The sequence below is a fragment of the Arachis ipaensis genome, chromosome B6 (assembly GCF_059453495.1).
Source record: "Arachis ipaensis isolate K30076 ecotype BB chromosome B6, ASM5945349v1, whole genome shotgun sequence".
In the NCBI taxonomy this organism is placed as follows: domain Eukaryota; kingdom Viridiplantae; phylum Streptophyta; class Magnoliopsida; order Fabales; family Fabaceae; genus Arachis; species Arachis ipaensis.
In genome coordinates, this window is record NC_142441.1 from 111,305,961 (window position 1) to 111,331,788 (window position 25,828).

The 25,828-nt window shown below is 38.7% G+C and overlaps 2 non-coding genes across 2 annotated transcripts; one reads left to right on the forward strand and one right to left on the reverse strand.

Annotated features, from left to right (window-relative positions):
- Positions 1 to 2,911: 2,911 nt before the first annotated feature.
- On the forward strand, positions 2,912 to 3,019 carry LOC148562315 (small nucleolar RNA R71). Its single transcript, XR_015887190.1, has one exon. It is a non-coding gene; the product is annotated as a small nucleolar RNA R71 (small nucleolar RNA).
- Positions 3,020 to 12,634: 9,615 nt separating this feature from the next.
- LOC148562316 (small nucleolar RNA R71) lies at positions 12,635 to 12,741 on the reverse strand. Its single transcript, XR_015886596.1, has one exon. It is a non-coding gene; the product is annotated as a small nucleolar RNA R71 (small nucleolar RNA).
- Positions 12,742 to 25,828: the final 13,087 nt, after the last annotated feature.

The window sequence follows — 25,828 nt, forward strand, 5'->3', positions numbered from 1 at the left end:
CACATATGTCCATGAGGACTTAGTCCAACCTTTGATCAAAGTTGACTCTCCTTGTGTAGGGGCGTGCGTTCTCTTCCATCATTGGCAAGTTGAACGCCAACCTCACATTTTCCGGACTAAAATCTAAGTAATTCCCCCGAACCATAGTGAGATAATTCTTTGGGTTCGGGTTCTTACTTTGATCATGGTTCCTAGTGATCAATGCATTAGCATAGAACTCTTGAACCATTAGAATTCTGGCTTGTTGGATGGGGTTTGTTAGGACTTCCCAACCTCTTCTATGGATCTCATGTCGGATCTCCGGATACTCATTTTTCTTGAGTTTAAAAGGGACCTCGGGGATCACCTTCTTCTTGGCCACAACATCATAGAAGTGGTCTTGATGGGCTTTGGAGATGAATCTTTCCATCTCCCATGACTCGGAGGTGGAAGCTTTTGTCTTTCCTTTCCCTTTTCTAGAGGATTCTCCTGTCTTAGGTGCCATCAATGGTAATGGAAAAACAGAAAGCTTTATTCTTTTACCACACCAAACTTAGAATATTGCTCGCCCTCGAGCAAAAGAAGAAAGAATAGTAGAAGAAGAAGAAGATATGGAGGAGATGGAGGGATGTGTGTATTCGGCTATATGGGTGGGCTTGGGTGGGAAAGAGATTTTGAATTTTGAAGGTAGGTGGGGTGTATGGATGTGAGTGGTGAATGAAGAACAGAAGGGATGACTGTGAATGGAGAGAGAGAGAGAGAGAGAGGGATTATGAGGAGGGAAGGTGAGTGGAGGTATGTGGGGATCCTGTGGGGTCCACAGATCCTGAGGTGATCCTGTGGGATCCACAGATCCTGAGGTGTCAAGGATTTACATCCATGCACCAATTAGGCATGTAAAATGCCTTTGCATGCAATTCTGGCGTTTAAACGCCAAATTGATGCTTGTTCTGGGCGTTCAACGCCCATATGCAGCATATTTCTGGCGTTGAACGCCAGCTTCATGCTTGTTTCTGGCGTTCAGCGCCAGCTCCATGCTCTGTTCTGGCGTTGAACGCCAGCCAGATGCTCCTTACTGGCGTTTAAACGCCAGTAAGCCCTTCCTCCAGGGTGTTCTATTTTCAATGTTGTTTTTCATTCTGTTTTTGATTTTTCAGTAGTTTTTGTGACTCCACATGATCATCAACCTAATAAAACATGAAATAACAAAGAGAAAATAAAATAAAAATAATTAAATAACATTTGGTTGCCTCCCAACAAGCGCTTCTTTAATGTCAATAGCTTGACAGTGGGCTCTCATGGAGCCTCACAGATGTTCAGAGTATTGTTGAGACTTCCCAACACCAAACTTAGAGTTTGACTGTGGGGGCTCTGGTTGACTCTGCAGTAAGAGAAGCTTTTCATGCTTCCTCTCCATGGTTACAGAGAGAGATCCTTGAGTTTTAAACACAAGGTTGTCCTCATTTAGTTGAAGGATTAATTCTCCTCTGTCCACATCAATCACAGCTCTTGCTGTGGCTAGGAAGGGTCTTCCAAGGATAATGGATTCATCCTCATCCTTTCCAGTATCTAGGATTATGAAATCAGCAGGGATGTAAAGGCCTTCAACCTTTACTAACATGTCCTCTACTTGCCCATAAGCCTGTTTTCTGGAATTGTCTGCCATCTCTAATGAGATTCTAGCAGCTTGCACCTCAAAGATTCCCAGTTTCTCCATTACAGAGAGTGGCATGAGGTTTATTCCTGACCCCAGGTCACATAGAGCCTTCTCAAAGGTAATGGTGCCTATGGTACAAGGTATTAGGAACTTTCCAGGATCTTGTTTCTTTTGAGGTAATCTCAGTTGATCCAGATCACTCAGTTCATTTGTGAGCAAGAGAGGTTCATCTTCCCAAGTCTCATGACCAAATAATTTGGCATTTAGCTTCATGATTGCACCAAGGTACTTGGCAACTTGCTCTTCAGTAACATCCTCATTCTCTTCAGAAGAAGAATACTCATCAGAGCTCATGAAGGGTATAAGGAGGTTCAATGGAATCTCTATGGTCTCTAGATGAGCCTCAGATTCCTTTGGTTCCTCAGAGGGAAACTCCTTGTTGATCACTGGACGTCCCAGGAGGTCTTCCTCCTTGGGATTCACGTCCTCCCCTTCCTCCTTGGATTCGGCCATGATTGTTATATCAATGGCCTTGCACTCTCTCTTTGGATTCTCTTCTGTATTGCTTGGGAGAGTACTAGGAGGAGTTTCAGTGATCTTCTTACTCAGCTAGCCCACTTGTGCCTCCAAATTTCTAATGGAGGACCTTGTTTCATTCATGAAACTCAAAGTGGCCTTAGATAGATCAGAGACTAAATTTGCCAAGCTAGATGGATTCTGCTCAGAATTCTCTGTCTGTTGCTGAGTGGATGATGGAAAAGGTTTACTATTGTTAAACCTGTTTCTTCCACCATTAGTAAAGCCTAGTTGAGGCTTTTGTTGATCCTTCCATGAGAAATTTGGGTGATTTCTCCATGAGGGGTTATAGGTGTTTCTATAAGGTTCACCCATATAATTTACCTATGCTATTGCAGGGTTCTCAGGATCATAAGCTTCTTCTTCAGAAGATGCCTCTTGAGTACTGTTGGATGCAGCTTGCATTCCATTCTGACTCTGAAAAATCATATTGACTTGCTGAGTCAATAGTTTATTCTGAGCCAATATGGCATTCAGAGTATCAACTTCAAGAACTCCCTTCTTCTGAGGCGTCCCATTACTCACAGGATTCCTCTCAGAAGTGTACATGAACTGGTTATTAGCAACCATGTTAATGAGTTCTTGAGCTTCTGCAGGCGTTTTCTTTAGGTGAATGGATCCACCTGCAGAAGTATCCAATGACATCTTAGCTACTTCAGACAGACCATCATAGAATATATCCAGGATGGTCCATTCTGAAAGCATGTTAGAAGGACACTTTTTGGTTAGTTGCTTATATCTCTCCCAAGCTTCATAGAGGGATTCACCTTCTTTCTGTCTGAAGGTTTGAACATCCACTCTAAGCTTACTGAGCTTTTGAGGAGGAAAGAACTTGGCTGAGAAAGTCGTGACCAGCTTATCCCAAGAGTTCAGGCTATCCCTGGGTTGAGAGTCCAACCACACTCTAGCTCTATCTCTTATAGCAAAAGGGAAAAGCATGAGCCTGTAGACTTCAGGATCTACTCCATTAGTCTTAACAGTATCACATATCTGCAAGAATTCAGTCAAGAACTGAAAAGGATCTTCAGATGGAAGTCCATGAAACTTGCAGTTCTGCTGCATCAGAGAAACTAATTGAGGTTTCAGCTCAAAGTTGTTTGCTCCAATGGTAGGGATGGAGATGCTTCTTCCATGTAAATTGGAATTAGGTACAGTAAAGTCACCAAGCATTCTCCTTGCATTATTATTATTTTCGGCTGCCATCTCCTCTTCCTGTTCGAAAATTCCTGTAAGGTTGTCTTTGGATTATTGTATTTTAACTTCTCTTAGTTTCCTTTTCAGAGTCCTTTCAGGTTCAGGATCTGCTTCAACAAGAATGTTCTTGTCCTTGCTCCTGCTCATATGACAAAGAAGGGAATAACAAAGAAAATATGGAATTCTCTATGTCACAGTATAGAGATTCTTTTGTGTGAGTAGAAGAAGAAAAGAATGTAATGTAAGGAAAGAGAAGGGAGGAGAATCCAAACACAAGGGTGATGAGAGCAGAGATATGAGATGAAGAGAAGTGTTAGTAAGTAATTAAATAAATAGAAGAAGATGAGAGAGAGAGATTTTCGAAAATAATTTTTGAAAAGGAGTTAATGATTTTCGAAAATTAAGATAAAATTAAAATTAAAATTTAAAATTGAAACAATTAATTAATTAAAAAGAATTTTTGAAAAAGAAGGGGGGTATTTTCGAAAATTAGAGAGGAAAGAGTAGTTAGGTGGTTTTGAAAGAGATAAGAAACAAACAAAAAGTTAATTAGTTAGTTGAAATAAATTTTGAAAATCAATTTTTAAAAGATAAGAAGATAAGAAGTTAGAAAAGATATTTGAAAAAGATATGATATGAAAAGGTATGATTAAAAAGATATGATTTTGAAAAAGATAAGATAAAAAGATATTTTTGAAAAGATATGATTGAAATTAGTTTTGAAAAAGATTTGATTTTTAAAATCACAATTAATGACTTGATTCACAAGAAATCACAAGATATGATTCTAGAACTTAAAGTTTGAATCTTTCTTAACAAGTAAGTAACAAACTTGAAATTTTTGAATCAAAACATTAATTGTTGATAATATTTTCGAAAATTATGAGATAAAATAAAAAAAGATTTTTGAAAAATATTTTTATAATTTTCGAAAATAAATAAGAAAAAATGAAAAAGATTTGATTTTTGAAAAAGATTTTGAAAAAGATAAGATTTTTAAATTGAAAATTTGATTTGACTCATAAGAAACAAATAAATTTTAAAAAGTTTTGAAAAAGTCAACTCAAATTTTCGAAAATTCATGAGTGAAAAAGGGAAAGATATTTTTTTTATTTTTGAATTTTTAATGAAGAAAGAGAAAAACATCAAAAAGACTCAATGCATGAGAATTTTTAGATCAAAACAATGAATGCATGCAAGAACACTATGAATATCATGATGAACACCAAGAACACTTTGAAGATTATGATGAACATCAAGAACATATTTTTGAAAAATTTTTGATGCAAAGAAAACATGCAAGACACCAAACTTAGAAATCTTTAATACTTAGACACTATGAATGCAAAGATGCACATGAAAAACAACAAAAGACTCAAAATAAGAAAACATCAAGATTAAACAAGAAGACTTACCAAGAACAACTTGAAGATCATGAAGAACACTATGAATGCATGAATTTTCGAAAAATACATAAATTTTTAGAAAAAATGCAATTGGCACCAAACATAAAAATTGACTCAAGACTCAAACAAACAACATAAAATATTTATGATTTTTATGATTTTATTAATTTTTTTAGATTTTTGTATATTTTTTTCAAAAAACATATAGGAAAAAGAAAATAAGAAATTCAAAAATTTTTAATAAAAATTCCAGGAATCTTTCAATGTTGGCCTAAAGCTCCAATCCAAGGGTTAGACATGGCTTAATAGCCAGCCAAGCTTTAGAAGATACAAATCAATCATACAATAACAAATTTGATTAGCAACAACTAGCTTGCTCTTGTAATGATGACTTGGAAGCCTCAGTCCAAATGAATTTAGGCATGGCTCTACAGCCAGCCAGGCTTCTACATGCTTCATGATACTCTAGAATTCCTTCTTAAAAATTCTGAAATAATTTTCGAAAACAAAAGGAAAAATTTTTTTGAAAGATTTTTGAAGAAATTTTTTTTTTGAAAATAAAACAAAAAGAAAATTACCTAATCTGAGCAACGAGATGAACCGTCAGTTGTCCAAACTCGAACAATCCTCGGCAACGGCGCCAAAAACTTGGTGCACGAAATTGTGATCCCTGGTAATGGCTCCAAAAACTTGGTGCTCTAATCTTAATTCATAATTTGTCACAACTTCGATACAACTAACCAGCAAGTGCACTGGGTCATCCAAGTAATAAAACCTTACGTGAGTAAGGGTCGATCCCACGGAGATTGTTGGTATGAAGCAAGCTATGGTCACCTTGTAAATCTCAGTCAGGCGGATATCAAATGGTTATGGAGTTTTCGAATAATAATAATAAATAAACAGAAAATACAGATAGAAATACTTATGTAATTCATTGGTGAGAATTTCAGATAAGCGTATAGAGATGCTTTCGTTCCTTTGAACCTCTGCTTTCCTGCTGTCTTCATCCAATCCTTCCTACTCCTTTCCATGGTAAGCTGTATGTTAGGCATCACCGTTGTCAATGGCTACATCCTGTCCTCTCAGTGAAAATGGTCCAATGCGCTGTCACTGCATGGCTAATCATCTGTCGGTTCTCGATCATACTGGAATAGGATCCATTGATCCTTTTGCGTCTGTCACTACGCCCAGCACTCGCGAGTTTGAAGCTCGTTACAGCCATCCCTTCCCAGATCCTACTTGGAATACCACAGATAAGGTTTAGACTTTCCGGATCTCAGGAATGGCCATCCATGGGTTCTAACTTATACCACGAAGATTCTGATTAAGGAATCCAAGAGATACTCATTCAATCTAAGGTAGAACGGAAGTGGTTGTCAGGCACGTGTTCATAGGGAATGATGATGACTGTCACGATCATCACATTCATGTTGAAGTGCGAATGGATATCTTAGAAGCGGAATAAGTTGAATTGAATAGAAAAACAGTAGTGCTTTGTATTAATTCATGAGAAACAGCAGAGCTCCACACCTTAACTATGGAGTGCAGAAACTCTACCGTTGAAAAATACATAAGTGAAAGATTCAGGCATGGCCGAATGGCCAGCCCCCATGATCTAAGAACTAGACGTCCCAAGATATAAATACAATAGTAAAAAGTCCTATTTATACTAAACTAGTTACTAGGGTTTACAGAAGTAAGTAATTGATGCATAAATCCACTTTCGGGGCCCACTTGGTGTGTGCTTGGACCGAGCTTGAAGTTTACACGTGCAGAGGCTTCTTTAGGAGTTGAACGCCAAGTTGTAACGTGTTTTTGGTGTTCAACTCTGGTTCGTGACGTGTTTCTGGCGTTTAACTCCAGACTGCAGCGTAAAACTGGCGTTCAACGCCCTTTTGCGTCGCCTAAACGCGGCCAAAGTATAGACTATTATATATTGCTGAAAAGCCCTGGATGTCCACTTTCCAACGCAATTGAAAGCGCGCCATTTTGAGTTTTGTAGCTCCAGAAAATTTACTTTGAGTGCAGGGAGGTCAGAATCCAACAGCATCAGCAGTCCTTCTTCTACCTCTGAATCTGATTTTTGCTCAAGTCCCTCAATTTCAGCCAGAAAATACTTGAAATCACAGAAAAATACACAAACTCATAGTAAAGTCCAGAAATGTGAATTTAACATAAAAACTAATAAAAACATCCCTAAAAGTAACTAGATCCTACTAAAAATATACTAAAAATAATGCCAAAAAGCGTATAAATTATCCGCTCATCACTAACCAAAAATTCAAATGGGATAATTAATTATTTTTTTGCTTAAGATTAGTGATGTGGTAAAATATAGAACAAATAGGGATTAAAAGGCTCAAAGTGGCAAACAAAGGTAATTAAAACGGTAGGCTATTTGGGGTAAGTGAGCTAATAACAAATGATGGCCTCAATCATATGTATGCATGCAAATACGCTAAACAATGGACATATAGAATAGAACAAACTATAGATTACAATCATAGAGAAGAAAACACACAAGAATAAAAATCATGGTTAAATAATGTAACCATATAATTAAGCTCAAAATCTCACAGGTTGTGTGTTCTTAGCTATAAACCATGTTCCAAATTACAATCTTCAAATAAGTTTAACAAAAAAAAGTTTTAATTTAAATTAGTGAAATGCTATAAAAAGGGTCTTGAAAAATAACTTATCACTCCAACCAAGTAGTGGTAGAAGAACATGCACAAAATCAAACAAAATGCAATCAAACATGCAAATGCAACAACTAATTTAACAAGGAAAATTAAACATTGGTGTTGAAATAGGAAATAACTAACCCACGGAAGTCGGTATCGACCTCCCCGCACTTAAAGAGTGCACCGTCCTCGGTGCATGCTAAGATGTGCAAGTGGATGGGTGGCTACAACTGATGCTTTTCTCCGAAGATTGTGCAGATGGACTTGTCTGTCACCTTATTGAAACATCTTTCGGTTCCCTTCCCGGTGGCCATCCTGAAAAAAGAGAAAATGGGAGAAAAGTAACCTAAAAACAAAGATAGAAAAAAAAATAAAATATGGTTGGGTTAATGCCAAATAATGAGGTCTCAATTACATGGTAGCTACAACATGTGAGTGAGAAAATAGTAGAAGCAAATGGCATATCAATAGTGCAAAAATTACAACAATAGGGGAGAGAGCGTGGGTAATGCAAGATAGTATAAGTGCATATCAATACAAATGGAATGCAAGTATCATAAAAGATTAGCATTGACTTATGAATAATAATACCCAGTCAGAATAAAACAAGTCATGAAGCTTCAGAATAATACAAGAGATATTCAACAGTTGAGCAAGAAAATTCAACACCGAAGAAAAAGCATCAAATTTAGAAAAGAAAATAAAAACATGCACAAAATTAAAAGGCAACGAGTGAAAGTATGCAAATGCAATAAGGAAAATAGAATAAAAGAGAATAAGGATGAGAAGTTAAAGAAATGAAGAAGAAGAAGAAGAAAGTAAGAAAAGAGGAGGAAAGAAGGAGAAAGGAGAGGAGAAAGAAGTAAGAAATGAAAAACAGGGTGCGACGCGCACGCATGCATCACGCGTAAGCGTGAAAACTGAACTAGCCATGTGACGCGTAAGTGTCGCCAATGCGTACGCGTGGGTAGCCAAAAATGAACACTGACGCGCGAGCGTCGGTCACGCGTACGCATGACTACTCGCGCGACTCCAGCACATTGGTAGCCCAACTCTCTGTTCAATGACCTTACTACGCCGATTTTTCATTCCATGCGTACGCGTCACTGACGCTTACGCGTGGATTGGCAAAATTGCAGGGGACGCGTATGCGTGTGGCACGTGTACGCGTGGGTCTGGCTATGTGCCTAGCACCCCTCCCGCTCGGCTCTCGCGCAACTCTCTGTTCATTTGCGCATACACGTACGACGCGTGCGCGTCGCAGATACTTGCGCGTCGATTCCCTTTTTTTTAATGCAAAATAAAAGTAAATATGCAGGACTGAAAATTAAGACTGACAGAAATAAATTAAAACTAATAAAAAGGAGGATCATACCATGGTGGGTTGTCTCCCACCTAGCCATTTTAGTTATTGTCCTTAAGTTGGACATTTGGTGAGCTCCTTGTCATGGTGGCTTGTGCTTGAACTCATCTTGAAACTTCCACCAATGATTGGACTTCCAATAAGCTCTAACATCTCCAAGTGAGTTCTCCAAGCCTTGATGAAGTTCTTTACAAGCTTCAAGCTCCCAAAGTTGATCCTCTTGTATGCCGGGATCCCCAAATCTTGTTTCTACACCCGTCTTCAAGTTGATCATCATTGTTCCAACCGGGTGGTTTATCCTTGGAATTCTCATTTAAGCAACCAAACATCCTCCTAGACCCAATCAATTGAGAATTATTCCAACCCTTGCAATTAGGCCTTGAGCTCCCAGCCATAACGAACCTAGGATGCTGTTGCCAACCGCTAACCGTCTCCCTTTTACTCTTAAAACTGCAGATAGCTCTAAGTTGTCCATCCGTTTCAACCAGACCATATTCAAGAGGGAAGGTACAGTTTAAGGATAAGAATTTTATCCACTTGAATATTTTGTTGGATGGTAATGGCTTGGGGGGAGGTATCTCCAGTGGCAGCCTTGCCAATGTATGCTTCAATCTCTTCGGCTCCTCTATGATGATCTCCACCTCTTGACAAGCTTCTGCAACATTAATCTTTTCCTCTAGTTCAATGTGAGAGGGTTCAATTGTAGGTAAAAACTCATTAATTATTGATCCCATCTCATGATCAACCTCCTCAAAGTCTTCAACCATGATATGCCTTGGAGGTTGTACACCCTCCTCAACATCAAATTCAAACGTCTTGGAAGGAGGCTCTATGACTTAAGTTTTCCAGGGAGGTTCCGCATCTACTAAGTCCTCAACCACTTCCTCTTCTTCGATAATTTCGGTTTTTGATAACTTCCACCTCTTGACAACTTTCTTTAATTCCCCCTAATTCTTTAACTACTCCTTCATCTTCAAGGGTCTCTCCTACCTCCACTTTTTGGGCCTCCTCTTGCTTCTCTTGAAGTATGTATACGTGAACTCGATCCATTACGTCCCTAAGATGATCCTTTCTCTCTTGTTCCATGTTAATAGCGTAATTTGGATCATGTTGCTCTTGGATTGATGGACATGGGTGAAAAGAAAGTGCACTAGAGCTTGAGAGTTGAGTATTGGGATAAAGGATGGATCCACATGAGATATAAGAGCTTGGAGAGTAGAGGTAAAACCGGTGAGAGCAGAGGTAAGTGTGGTTTGAAGCTCCTGTTGCCCTTGGCGAATAACACTAAAGGTATTATCTTTGGGAGCTTGGGGTGGATAGGAGGTTCATTTGTCGGGAGAAAATGCTCACAATACGGAGGTGGTTCTTCTTGATAAGGGTATGGAGATGGTGTATATTGAGGTGGTGGTTCTGGGTATGGTTCATATAGTGGTTGGTGTGGTGGATAAGGGTTAGGGTCATATGGAGGTGAATGGTGGAAAGGGGCTTGTGGGTATGGTGGTTCAAAGCTATATTGAGGAGGGGATTCATAGGCATATGGTGGGGCTTGTTGGTAACTACAAGGGGGTCCACCATATCCATTGTCTTGGTACGCACCTCGGAATGGCTCTTGCTCATAGTAAATTGGTGGAGGTTGATTGTCACGAAAAGGTCCACCATAACCATTGCCTTGGAATACATCGTAGGATGGTTATTGCTCATGGCACATTGGAGGAGGTTGTTGCCGAAAGGGTTGATCAAATCCTTGTGACTCCTCCCATCTTTGATTCTCCCAACCTTGATGCATGTTCTCATTGTAGCTTCCATTTCCTACAACATAATTGTGACCAAACTCATAGCCAAAGGGGTGAGAATTCATAGTATCAAGAGAAAATAAAAACAAAAACTAATAAGGAATAATGAAACTAAACTCCTAAACCTAGAAACAACTAATAAAGAAACCAAAAAGCAAATTTATTCACAATATTCACAATAACCAATAATAAGGCACACGTTTGCAATTCTCCGGCAACGGTGCCATTTTGATGAATGAATTTTTGACGGTTTAGAATTCCTCAATGAATTCTCGTTGCAAGTATAGTTTCTAAACCAACAAATAATCCTTTCATGCAAATAAAATTGTTTGTCACTAAAGCAAACCCAATAAAAAAAAAACCGAAGTATTTAAACCTCGGGTCGTCTCTCAAGGAATTACAAGGAAGTGTAGTTATTATTGGTTATGGGATAGTATATTTTTGGGTTTTTGTAAAGGTTGAACAAGGAATGTAAATGACAAGAAAGTAAACTAGTAATTAAGAAAAGTCTTAGCAAGGATTGATAATTAGAAGTCCTATCCTCATTATCATCATCAATTGTCCATTGCTCCCACTTAGTCAACCTCTAACTATGAAGGTAAGTCAAGTGGATAAATCAATTTGATTCCTCAAGTCCTAGTCAACTCCTATGGAAAGACAAGAGTTAGTGGAATTCAAATCAACTAGCAACTTTCAATTGCTAATCAACAAAAGAGCTTGATAACTCAAGAGTCTCCAATTACTCAATCTAAGCTAAGAACATAAAAAGCTAATTTAAAACCCTCCCAAGCATTTTATCAAACACTTGGAAGGCATAACATAAAAGCATAGAAAAGCAATAAGAGATAATAAAATCCAAACAACCAATTGCAAGCATCAATAACAGAAATTGAAGAAAGCAATCATAAATATGAAATACCTCAAATTGCATTAAGTAAAAAATTAAATCTAACATGAGAATTCATAAAATAAATGGGGGAATTAAAGTAATCAACAAGGAAAATAGATAAACTAGAATGCTAGAACAATTAAAAGTAGAAGAGAAACTAAAGTGAAATAAGATAGAATGTAGAAATTGAAAAGGATTAAACTAAGAACCCTAAACCCTAGAGAGAGGAGAGAGCCTCTCTCCCTAGAAAACTACATCTAAAACCTAAAATTATGTGAATGAAAGTTGTATCCTTGATTCCTCTACTCTGCAGCCTTTAATATGTGTTTTCGGGCTTGGAACTGGGCCAAAAGGAGCCCAGAAATTGCCCCAAGCGTCTTCTGTAATTTCTGCACGTGGCGCACGTCATGCGTATGCATAATGCACTCGTGCGCATCACTTAACTGCATGACAACTATGGCAAATTTCATATCATTTTGAAGCCCCAGATGTTAGCTTTTCAACGCAACTAAAATCGTCTCATTTGGACCTCTATAGCTCAAGTTATGGTCGATTTAGTATGAAGAGGTCAGCCTTGATAACTTAGCAATTCCTTCAATTTCTTGTATTCCTTCCACTTTTGGATGCTTCCTTTCCATCCTCTAAGCCATTCCTGTCCTATAAACCCTGAAAACACTTAACACACATATCACGGCATCAAATGGTAATAAGAGAGGATTAATAATTAGCAATTTAAGGCCAAAGAAGCATATTTTCAATCATAGCACAAAATTAGGAAGGAAAATGTAAAACATGCAATTTATGTGCATAAGTGTGAGAATAATGGATAGAATCTACTAAATTAAGCACAAGATAAACCCTAAAAATGGGGTTTATCAACCCTCTTAAGCATCTTAAGGATTTTCAAGTTGCATGCTCCACTGCGAGACGACATGGTGCAGATGAAGTAGCAGTTTTGGTGTTCGCTTTCCCTTTCTCTTTGGAGGGGAAAGCGAAAGAATGGTTTTATACTCAACCGGGAGATGTGATTTTTGATTGGGACTTGTTGCGTAAGGAATTTCTGAAAAAGTTCTACCCACCACAGAAAACAGATAAGCTGCGGAAGGAAATATCTTGCATTGTGCAACAAGATGGGGAGACTCTTTATGAGTATTGGGAGAGATTCAAGAAGTTGTTGGAAGCTTGCCCCCACCACCGTATTAACGAGTTGGTCCTTATTAGCTATTTTTGTCAAGGGATGAACACCCAAGATAAGCTTCTCCTAGATGCCTCTAGTGGAGGATCCCTCACCAAAAACAAGACCGCCGAGGAAGCTTGGGAGATCATAGCGGACTTGGCGGACTCCACTCAACACTCAAGGGCAAAAAACCCACAACCAAAAGCTTTAAGTGAAGTTTCTCCTTCCGAAGATGCCGTTTTGACAAAGATCCTCGATGAAATGACAATTTTGTTGAGACAAATCACCCAAGGGCAACAAATTCCCCAAGCTTTGCTATCTACTCCACCTCAACCTCCAAGAATTGAGGGACCACCAAGATCATGCCGTATTTGTGCTTGTAACAACCATTACACTGATGAGTGCCCTCAACTCTAAGAGGACACTACATTAGCGGTAGCCAATCCATACCCACAAAGACCCAACTACAATCAACATGGAGGAAGTCAAAACCAAGAGTGGAGGGATAATTCTAACAGGTGGAACCAAGCCCCAAAAGCTCAACCTTACCCAAGCCAACAAGCCTACTCTCATCAAGCTCCTCAAGGTCAACCACAATACCAACAATCCTACCAACAACCCCCACAATCTCAACCTCAAGGGAGGTATCAACACCCAAATAGTAGACCTATCCCTCCTCAAGGCAATCAAGGTCCTCCTCCTAATCAACCTTACATGAATGACACACTCCAAACCTTTATGCAAGAGCAACGGGACTTTCACAAGAAACAAGAAGCATATATGGCTACAATTTCCGAAGCACTCACCCATTTGACTCTTTCTCCTCCAACTACACAAAATGCCCAACAAGCCTCAACTTCTAGTGGTTTGCCCTCACAACCTCAACCGAATCCTAAAGGGAGCATCAATGCTATCACCCTTAGGAGCGGCACCAAGTTGGATGAAATTGGTGTTGTGCCTACAAGTTTAAGTGAGAAAACCCACAAGGAAGAGGTGGAAGAAGATATGGGAGTGATGAAGGATGAAGAGGAAGATGTTGAGAAAGATGAGAAGGAACCACTCAAGGCCAAGGAGCCAATCATCCATTCTACTGGGAAGGCCATTTCTAAAGACATCCCGGTTCAAGCTAGATGCACATTCAGGAGTCTAATCTTTTGAAGCTGATGGCAATGTAGCAAGATTCACATTGGAGGAATCCAGGAAACCCATCCTCGAATTCTATTCAATCTTTGGGTGCGATATAGTCGAAGATGAAGTGATTGAGGTTGGCAAAGAGCAAGAAGAAGAGAAGGATGCCAAGAAGTCCGATTCAAGAGATCACACTCAACCCAAGAATACCAAGGAGTTGGAGATTTTCCTCCTTGAAGAAGTTTCAAAGTGACCAATGAAGCCATGCAAAGTCCAACTTAGGACTTTAAACCAATCCCACCATGGTAACATTGTTCCAACTTTGTCTTTTTGTATATAGCTCTTTAAATTAGTTGCTTTCTTATGGTATGATGATTAGATTAGTTTTGATTTGGTATTTTTGGATTGAATAAGTTGGATTGCTTGTGGATCATGAAATTTGCTTGTCTGTATGATTTGGGATTGGTATGTTGCTATGCTATAGGAAAAAACCTTAGTTTTAAAAAGAAAAAAAAATTGTGAAACAGGGCACCTGTGCGTGTGCACCACCCTGTGCGCGCGCACAAAACTGCATTTTCCATCATCTGTGCGAGCGCACGCCCTTGTGCGCTCACACACTTGTTGCAGCATCCTCTAGTCGCAGCGCCAGCACTGCTTGTGTGTGGGCGCTGCCCTATTTTTGATGCCTTGTTCGTGCGCACTGCCTTGTGCGTACGCACGACTGTCTCTTATCACGCTTCTTGTGCGGTCGCACAGACGTGTGCGCCCGCACACCGATTGACAACCCCTCTGGTGGGAGCATCATCATGAGCTGTACGCGTAAACAACCTTCCCCTATCTTTGTCCCTGTGCATGCGCACGGACCTATGTGCGCATGCACACACGACTCTGTACCTCAAGCAATTCCTAAAAAAAAAAAAGAAGAGAAGCTTTTTGTGCGAGCGCACGTACTTATGCGCCTGCATCCCCAACCTTTTCGTGTCTTGTGCGTACGCACCAGCTTATGCGTACGCACACACTCCTCTTTCTTGCAACTACTGTGTGCGCGCTCACTGCTATGCATCCGCACACGCTTATACACCCCTTCTGGTCGCGGTGATCGCATGCTGTGCGCGTTCGTAACCCTTGTAATTTCTGCTTTCTGTGCATCCGCACAGGCCTCTGTGTGCCCGCACACGACTCTTTTTGAGCGTTAACAGGGAAACCTACCCTGTTGAGCAGCAATTTTATTTTCTCTCTTTTTTTCTTGCTGTTGCTGCTCCTCTCACCACAGCCCTCAGTTCCAGGCGACCCTGCCACCGGCCACCACCGCCATCAAGCCACCACCACCTCTCTCTCTCTCTCTCATAACCTTTCTCTCTCATTTCTCTTTTCTCTTCTCTTTTCTTTTCTTTCTTTCTTTCCTTTCTCTTTTCTTTTCTTCACCACCGGTGAGTTCTCCCTCTCCGGCGTTTTTCCGGTGAACCCAACCGCCGCAACTCGTAGTGGCTATAAGAAGTGCCATTGTTTCTTCCTCATTTCTTGTTTGTTTCAATCTTCAATTTTCAAGTTCTTATCTTCCTTTTTTGTTGATTTTTGCAATTGTTTTGATCTTGTTTTCATGTTGCTTAGATTGAATTTAGTATTTTTTCTTTGTCTTTTGTGTATTGCAAGTGTTGATATTTGATTATGGGTTGATTATGATTGAATTTGAGCATCAATTGTGTTAAGCTTGCACATTTCATATCACATGGTTGATGAAATGCCTCACTGAACATTTTGTTTGATTCTAATGACATGGCCATCATATGTATTCAAATTATCTCTTGTTAGGCATATTGTATGAATTGTGCAACTTCATTTATGACTTTTGATGGTAGTTAAGTGAATTCAGCAATGCATTTCCTTGTTTGTTGATGTGTGATTTTGGTTACAAGTGCATTATGTTATGTGAAATTCAATTGTCATTATTCATCTCGGAATTTAGATTCGGTAATCACTTTACAATTGTTCAACTTTAGATGATGTCTTGATCAAACATCCTTTGGCCTTAACTTAAGAACATTGCACATGTGGTTACCACCTCTTGAGGATGAGCAATTGACACTTCACTTTGAATGAATGGTTATTGTTGTTGTACACTCTTTTGCTAATGAAATTTCTTGCCAACAACGTCAATGACCATTACATTCAGATCGTGTTAATGAATTAATTGGTGCAAGCTTGAAGTTGCTTTTATGTCCATGCTTTAGCCTTGCAACTTAAGCACTTATTTGAGAAGTAGTGAGCTTTGTCCAGTAAACAGTGTAGTTGCCGTGGTATCCGGCCGGTGTGTGTTCCAACCACGCGCATCATTGGAATATACACACTGTGCTTTTGTAAATCACACTATTTTTAGAGCTTCCTTTAACCTTGTTAGGGCTCCCTCAATAATTTTGTTTTATTGTTGCCCTATGATCTCAAAAATTTTTTATTTTGTTTTCAAGATGCGAAAGAAGGGTAAGGCACCGGTTACTTCACCGGATGTGCAAACTACCAATCGCTTTCCTATTGTTTGGTGGAATCGCCAAGGTGCTAAACCGAATACCTTGGTTAACCGAAGAGCCGACTCTCAATACGAGGCTATTGAGAAGCGCGCAATCCATTGAGAGCGGCCGTTGAAGATTCCAAGCCAGTACAAGGTGACTATTCATCAAAGGATTGCCTCACTTTATTGGAAATTTCTCAAGCGAGAATCCATTGAAGTCAATGAAACTATGGTGCGGAAATTTTATGCGAACTACCAATCTTGGGAAGTGGAGTCAGTATTCCTCCGGGAAAATATGTTGGATACTTCCAATCAAGATCTAGAAGCTATTCTGAACATCCCCCACATTCCGCTTGAGAAGGAAGAATATCTCTGACTCCCATTCTTGAGAGAATAGGCCGTCCTCGTGCATCTTGGGAGTATAGCAAAGGGAGGAATTCTGGTCTCACTACTATTGCATACTCTGATTTGAATGCTGAAACTCGTATATGGCATCAGATTGTGGTGGACTACATCATCTCGAGCACCCACACTACCCATGTCAGATTTAGAACTGCTTTGCTACTTTGGGCTATTATGCAAGGGAAGCATATAGCCATTGTCCCTTTGTTGCGCAAATCGATTTGGAAATTGGTTGAGAAGAAAAATACCAACATTCCATTTCCGTCGATGGTGAAGCACTTAGCAAACGCAGTGGGGTAGAGAGGCAACCAATGAACATCATGTTCGAGTTTCCAAGAGGCAACAAGTTCATTCCGAGGGGAGAATTGGATAGATCATTAGCAAAGACACCCTCGAAGAGGAAGGCACCAGTAGCACCACCATCAAGTCTACCAACCTCATCAACTCTTTTACCAGTTCTCTGGACTCTTCCGGATTTATTTCGAGATATCTTGCACGATATCCACCGCATAGAGCATTTGGAGCAGAAGCGCTTTGAGTGGATAGCGACAAAGCTAGAAGGAAGAGACCCTGGCCCAACTCCCGAGGCTTTATTCGAGCTAGTTGGGGAGGAGTATGAAGAAAGTGACCAACCCATTCCCGATACCACTAGCTGAAGGTGGCCCCGAAGTTTTCATTCTCCCGGATCTGAAGCAAGCATGGAGGACCATGCAAGAACTAAGTGTGGGGGAGGATTGACTTCGTGGAGTTAAAAATTTCTTTTCTCAAACCACTTTGCAATACTCTTTTAGTTCTTTTTACTAAATTTTAGTAGCTTTATCTTTATTGCATCTTAGTTAGTTTGTCTATATATATCCCTTTAGTGTTCATAGTTATATGGTAGTTAATGTTTGCATGATTTCATAATAGAATGAATAAGTTTGGTGAAACACCAAGGAATTTCCATGAAATCCTTCTTAGGGCATACCATCGGTTGAATTGAAGAAAAATTTTGTGTTTTTTGACTTGCTCGAAGTATTCTGTTTGTGGAACATAGAAAAGAGCTAGAACAACATACCTTATAAGATTTGAGCCTTGATAGATGGTTGCATTTTTCAACCATAATGTTTGTTCTAGTGTGATTTTACTCCTTTTTCTTGATTGTGATAATTGATTTGCATGATTCTTTATATCCTGTATTTGTTGTTTGGATGCATTTAGCATGATTGAGGCCATCTTTAATGTAAAACTCACCAACCTATATGGCCAACCCTTGTACTCACCATTGTGAACTCCTGTTGAGCCTGTAATTCCCTTTTGTTATGATTTTAGCACATTATTTCCCCTTAAGCGAAAAACCATTGATGTCCTTGAATTACTCTTTGATTAGCTTGGGTGGATTAGTGTGTATATTCTAAGTGTAGGGGGAATTGTTGGGAAGCATTGGTGATAGAGGCATGGAACTCATTGTGAAAAATTGGCAATTGAAAAATGCTCATGTGCTCTTTGTTTTAGGTCATATGCATCTCTTGTGTTAACGAAGACAAGAAATAATTTCAAAAAAAATGTGCATAATAGAAAGTGAAATAAAAAGTTGAAATAAAGAATGCATATGTTCATGTTTCGAAAAGAAAGTGCATGAGTAAAGTGAGATAGGAGAAAATTGGGTAGATAGGATGCATTGTTATGAATATATAGGTAATATAGGATTAGGTGGACACTTAAGCTAATCAAAAGACTAATTCTTTAATCCCACATGACCATATTTACCCTACCTAAACCCTAGCCCCATTACAACCCTCCAAAGACCTCATGATATTTGTCTTTCATGCATCAAATACTAGTTGATTGTTAGATGAAGTGCAAATCTTTGAAAAGCATGATAAAAGGGGAATTGAGTGATTAAGCCCTAAACACTGAGCAAATTGAGTGAATACACATCCGGTGAGGGGTTCGATCGCTCAATTCTATGTTCTTGCATCTCATGTTGTATCTTCTTGCAAGTTGTTTGTTGATTAGTTTTGAAAAGTTCAATTCAATTCTTCGGATATTGGTTTTAGTGCATAAACTCTTTGTATTTGCCCCAAAGCCTTCTTGTGATGGATTGGAATTTCATGGTTTGTTTTACCAACTCTTTTCATAGTACATATTGGTAGTAACCTTTATGATAGTTGCATGCATTTAAGTAGTACATAGAATAAATCGTTTTTCTTTCATCTATCTCCTTTGAGTGTGTTTAGCATGAGAACATGCTAGTGTTTAAGTGTGGGGGAATTGATGAATCCATATTTGATGATGATTTTTGGTTGAATTTGAATGGATTTCATCATATAAACTTGCACTTATTCCACTAAATAGCATGCATTTGAACTTTCCTTCTAATTTGTGCTTGATTATGAAAACATTCTCTTTTGGGCCTAATTTGATTAATTTTATTCCCTTTACCTTCCATTTGATGCCTTGATGTTATTTGTGAGTGATTTCAGAGGTATAAGGTAGGAATGGCTTGGAGAAAATGGAAGAAGAACATTCAAAGTGGAGGAAGAATGAAGAATCAAAGGAGAAGAGCTCAGCCTAGTGTGCGTACGCACAGCCATCAGATCAGAGCCACGCATGCGCGTGGGCCGCACCGTGCATGTCACACGTTCAAACAAGCATTGCTTAGGCTGCGTTTGTTTACAGAGACAGGACACTGAGACATAGACACAGAGACACAAAATTATGTTTGGCAGAGGAGATATGGACAGAGACGATGTGTCCAGAGACACTGAATTAGTCTATTTTGTGTCTATCCTGACAGGAAGGACACGGAGACACTAACAAGGGACACAACTTATTTTTTTTTCTTTCATTATTTTGATTAATTTTTCATAATTATATTTTTTATTATTATATTTTTCATCTCAAATTTTTTGAATGAAAAAAATGAGAATAAATTAGATTTTCATAATTTGTTCTAATTTATCACCAAACAGAATACAAGAACAGAAAATTTTGTGTCTCTGTCCATCAGTGTCTTGTCCTGTCCTGTTTTTAGTGTCTTGTCCTGTCCTATTCTCGAAAACAAACGCAGCCTTAGTGTGTGTGCGCATAACCTCCTATGCGTACGCACGGGTAGAGATTTTCAGCAGTGTGCGGACGCACACATCTGTGCGTCCGCACAGGTGGACGCACATGCCTTCATTAAAATTTCACGTGACTCGCAATTTTGGTGGTTTGGAGGCCCATTTCTAAAGCCATTTAGCTCATAAGGAAGGAAAAATGAAGACCATAACATAGCATAACATTAGTATAGTTTAGGAGTAGTGGTAGATAGCTTTAGTATAGTTTTTCTTTAAGTTTTTTTCATCATCTTCTCTACTAGGGTTTATACTATGGTTTTACATTCAAGTGCCATTTCCATTTTTGATCTTGGATTTTGCTAATTTCCATTGTAAGTATCTCTTTGTTACTACTCTTTATAGTTACATTGTTCTTACACTTTCTTATAATTCAAGTTATAGTTCAATTTCACTTTTCTTTTGCAATTTCCATTTCTTGTTGATGAATTTGATAATTGATGATTGTTACATAATTTCTTGAGTCTTTATTGTTGATTGAGATCATTTGTTGCTTTTGGCTCCAAGCTTTTTCTCATTTTTCCCATGTTTAAGGTTTTTGCCCACCAAGTATTTGACAAAATGTCAAGTATAATTTTGGGCTAGTTTTCTATCTCTTGGCTTGGGGAAAGTGAGCAATTGGATTCCGAAAGTTGGAATGTAGTGTTAATTTTGGATTGTTAATTGTTCTTGTTCCCACTAACGCTATGTTGTTGCTAACGCAATTGGCAAGAAATTTAGGATTTGTGGGTTAAGAACACTTATGCTCATTTAACTTTCTCTCCAATGTGAGGGTTAATCAAGTGAGATTGATCCATTCTAGTTGGCATAGTTACGGTTCTAACAAGGAAAGGACCCTTAGCTCAGTCCAAGCCAAGATACCTTTTATGCTTAAGTTTTTTTATACACATTACATTAGTTCCTTTTACACTTTACTTGTCTATATTGCATAGTTACTTCTTTGATTCCTTTATTGGTTTATTTATTACAATTTTGCATGTTCTTTCATTGCTTTATATGTTTATCTCTTTATTGAAAATCCCATGATCCTCATAACCAAGATTCCACACTCATTGGTCTCAAGTGTCCTTGGGAGACGACCCGGGAATTGAAACTCCCGGAAATGAATTGGTTTTGAATTGTGACATATCCTTTGGATTTGAAATTTGATCTTGAGAATTCATTGTTGGTTTAGACTATGCTACCAACAAATTGATTCTAGTTTTGATTGATTCTAACTGGCAATAATTCTCACATCAAATGTCAACCCCTTAATGCTCACTAGGGCGTCCTCCGCGATGCCAACCACTGAGATTATGCTCTTATCTGCCAAAACAAAATGTGCTTCCGACCTTTTCAAGGGTGGAAGCCTCAAGGCATCATATACAGATAATGGCATAATACTCACACATGCACCTAAATCACACATGTAATCAAAAAATTGTACACCCCTATAGTGCAAGTAACCATGCAAGGACCAGGATCACCATACTTCTCCGGTATATCACCCATTAAAGCAGAAATAGAGCTACCTAGAGAAATAATTTCTAAATCATTTATTTTATCTTTATTCATGCATAAATCTTTTAGAAACTTAGCATACTTAGGTACCTGGCAAATAGCATCAAAAAGGGAAATAGTTACCTCAACCTTTTTGAAGATCTCCACCATCTTGGGGTCTAGCTCTACTTGCTTCTTTGTCCTCCTAGCAAGGTATGGAAAAGGAATGGGAATTACTTCTCTTGTAACTTCATCTTCCTTAGGTACTCCATTCCTTGGTTGAACTGCTTCTTCTTCAACCGCATCTTGTACCTCCTCCTCTTCTTCAACTTCTTCTACCTCAACAATGTCTTCAACTTGAATGTCTTCTTTTGAGCTTGGCTCTTCGGGACTCCTCTCTTACAATGTAGTTTCGGACCTCAAAGTAATGGCATTGATTCCATCTTTGGGGTTAGGTAAAGGTTGAGAGGGGAGTGCACTAGAGTTTGAAGGTTGACTATTGGCGGTAGAGGGTAGTTCTATGCGGGATATGAGAGCTTGTATAGTGGAGGTAAGACCGGTGATGCTAGAGTTAATTGTATTCTGAAGGTCTTTTTGTCCTTGCGCAATAGAGCGAAGCATCTCATCATTAGAGGAAGAAGGGGGTAGGTAATTTGAGGGGCTTGTGGTTAGTTGTTTTGAGGTGCTTGGGCTTGCCTTTGATGAGGTGCTTGGTAAGTTTGGCCTTGGTTTTGCTGTTGGTATAGAGGGTTCTGTTGATACCAGTTCTGCTGATAGTTGTTGTTATTGTTCCACCTCTGATTTCCACCATTGTCTCTGCCTCATTGATTGTAGTTGTCCCTCCATTCTTGGTTGGAATTATCTCTCCACTCTTGGTTGGAATTGTCTCTCCATCCTTGGTTGGAGTTGTCTTGCCAACTTTGATTTTAGTTCCTACCTTGGTTATAATTACCACCTTGTTGATTATACCCTTGATTAGGACGGTTGTAGTAAATATTGGTAGCCACCAAGGTGTTGTCTTCTTGTTGAAGTTGTGGGTATTCATCAGTGTAGTGAGAATAGCAAGCGCATATTCTACACACTCTCTGAGGGACCAACTGTTGACACTGTTGTTGTGGAGGAGGCTGAGGTTGTTGTTGATTAAGTTGGAGTTGCTTTAGTATGTTGGTCATCTCTCCCAGAGTCTTTGTGAGAGCAGCTGTCTCACTACGAGAGAAAACCTCTGCAATAGCCTTGGGATGGTTGTTCCTGTGCCTTACATTTTGGGTAGACTCAGCTAGATCAGTGATCAGTTACCACGCTTCTATCGCTGTCTTGTACTTAGTCAGAGAGCTATTACTCACAGCATCTAAGATAGTCTTGTCTTGAGGCTTCATGCCTTGGCAAAAATAGCTAATCTAGGAGATTCCTGAAGCGTTCCCAATACTTGTAAAGAGTTTCTGATTCGCCTTGGATGATGCAGAAAATTTCTTTCCTCAGTCTATCTAAAACTTCAGCTGGAAAGTACTTGTCCAGAAATTTCCTTCTGAGCAGATCCCAATTAGTAACAACTTCTTCAGGTTGAGTGTAGAACCACTCCCTTGCCTTTTCCTCAAGAGAAAATGGGAAGGCATATAACCAAATAGTAGTCTCATCCGCACCATGCCGCCTAGTAGTTGAGCATGCTGTCTGAAAATCTCTAAGGTACTTGATCGGCTCTTGAGCAGGTAAGCCATGAAACTTGGGCAGTAGATTAATCAGAGCGGTCTTCAGTTCAAAATCCACAGCCAAATTCAGATGACGCATTTTATATGGTTGCAGTGTAAAGTCTGGAGCTCCTACTTCCTGGAGAGTAATCCTTCTAGGCTCCGCCATATTACCTGCACTTAAATCAACAGAATCAGTAGAAGAGGAGCTTGTTTCTTCCTCAAATGACACTTCAGACTCAACCTTAGATAAAACTGGTGAATTGGTAGAAACCCCTTCACCACCCTCAAAGGCTAACCGTCGCCGAGCTCGCCTAATACGTGAAATAGTTTTTTCAATCTCAGAATCAAATGTAGCTAAGCTCGGATCCGGTAATGAACGCGTCATTCAAAGCAACAAACATTAAGCTTATGGTAATAAAATACATTAAGAAAATTTAATAATAAAACTACTAATAACCAAAAACACACAAATAAAAATAAAATAAAAATTGCAATTATGTAAATAAAAAAAATATTTACACCAACCAATAATTTAGCACATTGTTATAACTCCCCGGCATTGGCGCCAAAAATTGATGGGCGGGAAAATGCCGGTTAAGAAATCCTTATAAAAGTAGCGTTGTGAGTACAGTTCCTAACCAACGAAATTCCCATTTGTCAATTTAAAAAGAGTTGTCACAATTTAGAATCAATTAACTGGGAGTAGAATTCCCAGGTCGTCTCCCAAAGAGTTGACAAAAGAGTGCAATTTATTGGTCATGAATTTTCTGAGAAATTTCTAGGATTGGAAATGGAAAAATAAACGGCGATCAATTAAAGCAGCAAATAATGATAAGAGGTATTAGATAGTTGAAGTAAAAGGCCTTGACAAGGAGAAGATTAATCGGAATCTCTATCCTTGTTGATTTTTCCAAGTATAATAGTAAAAAGTTATTGCTTCTACTTAGTTATCCTCTAACTAATAAAGGAAAGTCAAGTAACTAATACCAACTCTGACTCACAAGTCCTAATCCCTTTCTAGAGAAGGATTAGAGTTAGTAAAAATCCAATTGGCAGCAATTTCCAATTACATGTCAACACTTGAGTATTCCAACTCAAGGGTTTCCTATTAATCAACTCCAAAGTCAAGTTGGGAGTCTACTCCATTGACATGAATTCTATTTTCACAAACATGTAAAGAGAGTAGATGGAAGACATGGTAATTAAATTAAATTAATAAAAGAAAATTTTGAAGCTAATAATTAATTGAAGAAAATTAAACATGAAATGAAATTAAATGTAAAAATTGTTCATTACATTAATAACTTCCAAAATAAAAAATATCCAAATATGACCACGAGCAATTTAAATGAAAGACAAAGGAGTAGAGTAATAGAAAAGCAAACTATAATATGGAAAACTTCAATCGAAGGTAGATGTAGCTCTCTCAATCTCCAATCCAAAAACATAAAACTAAAAATCTAAGAATGTGAAGAACCCTAGAAGAAGTAGTATTTTTCTCTCTAGAATTTAAAACTAAAACTAAAAGCTAAGTGAATGTGAATGTGTCTTGAGTCTCTGCTTGTCCCCTGCCTCTAGTCTGTGTTTCTGGGCCAAAAACTAGGTCCAAAGTCAGCCCAAACTCGCCCCTAGCGTCTTCTGTAGTTGCAGCACATGACGCATGTCACGCGTATGCGTCAGTCACGCGTATGCATCGCTGGGCTTCTGTGCTTGTCACGCATACGCGTCGCTGTATGATGCGCCAATGCACGCGCACGCATCAGGCATGCGTGCGCGTCGATTCTTGCTGTTTAGCTCCATGATTTCTTGTGTTCCTTCCACTTTTGAAAGCTTCCTCTCCATCCTTTAATCCATTACTGCCCTATATAGCCTGAAATCACTTAACACACAGATCACGGTATCGAATGGTAAAAAGGAGAATTAAAAATTGACAACTTAAAGGCTTAGGAAGCAAGTTTTCAATAATAACACAAAACTGGGAATGAAGTGAAAAGCATGCAAATTCAATGGATAAGTGTGAGATTATTTGACACAAACCACTCAATTTAGTCCAAAATACATCACAAAATAATGGTGCATCAAATCAGGGCTGAAGCTATAAAAAAGGAAAATGGTGTTCATTTTCCTAAAGAGGTTGGTCACTCTTAACCTGATGGATACTCTTACATTCTTTAAAAATTAGGAAGATAAGTTAGGATCCTAACCATTTTTCATCTTTAGTGCATTTAACTACAGTTGAATTACAATATTTGATATTTTGATAGAGGCAAGAGTGGCATTTAGTTCCACAGTAGATGGAGGTTTAACTGAAGAAGCCAAGTCCATCACTGCTGATTTTCTTCTTTTCGTGGCTCAAAAAATCCAAAAAAACAAGTAACAACTAGTGATGATGTAACAATCATCATATCATGAATTTCCATTATGAAGATCAGACCTGACAAATGTTTATTTTGTTCCTTATAGGAATGGAAGTTCTAAGGGAATTAGCAAGTATTGCTTTGAATATTTTGTATTATTTGTGGATTGTAATTTAAACGAATATAAGTCAGAGTTTAGTTATTTATCTTGTCTTGAGTTTTTATGTTAGATGATTATTTATTATTTAGATAAGTTTATAAACTCATTATCTAATATTTATGAAGGTTGTAGAAGGCTTAGAGAAGGGGGGGTTGAATCTATGACTTTCTTTTGTGCTAATAAACTTAACCCTTTAAAATTGATTTGCTCTTTAAAACTGTTTGAACTCAGCAGCGGAAACTTTATGAGACAATTTCATTTTGTCTCATGAATATCAGAAAACAGGACAGAG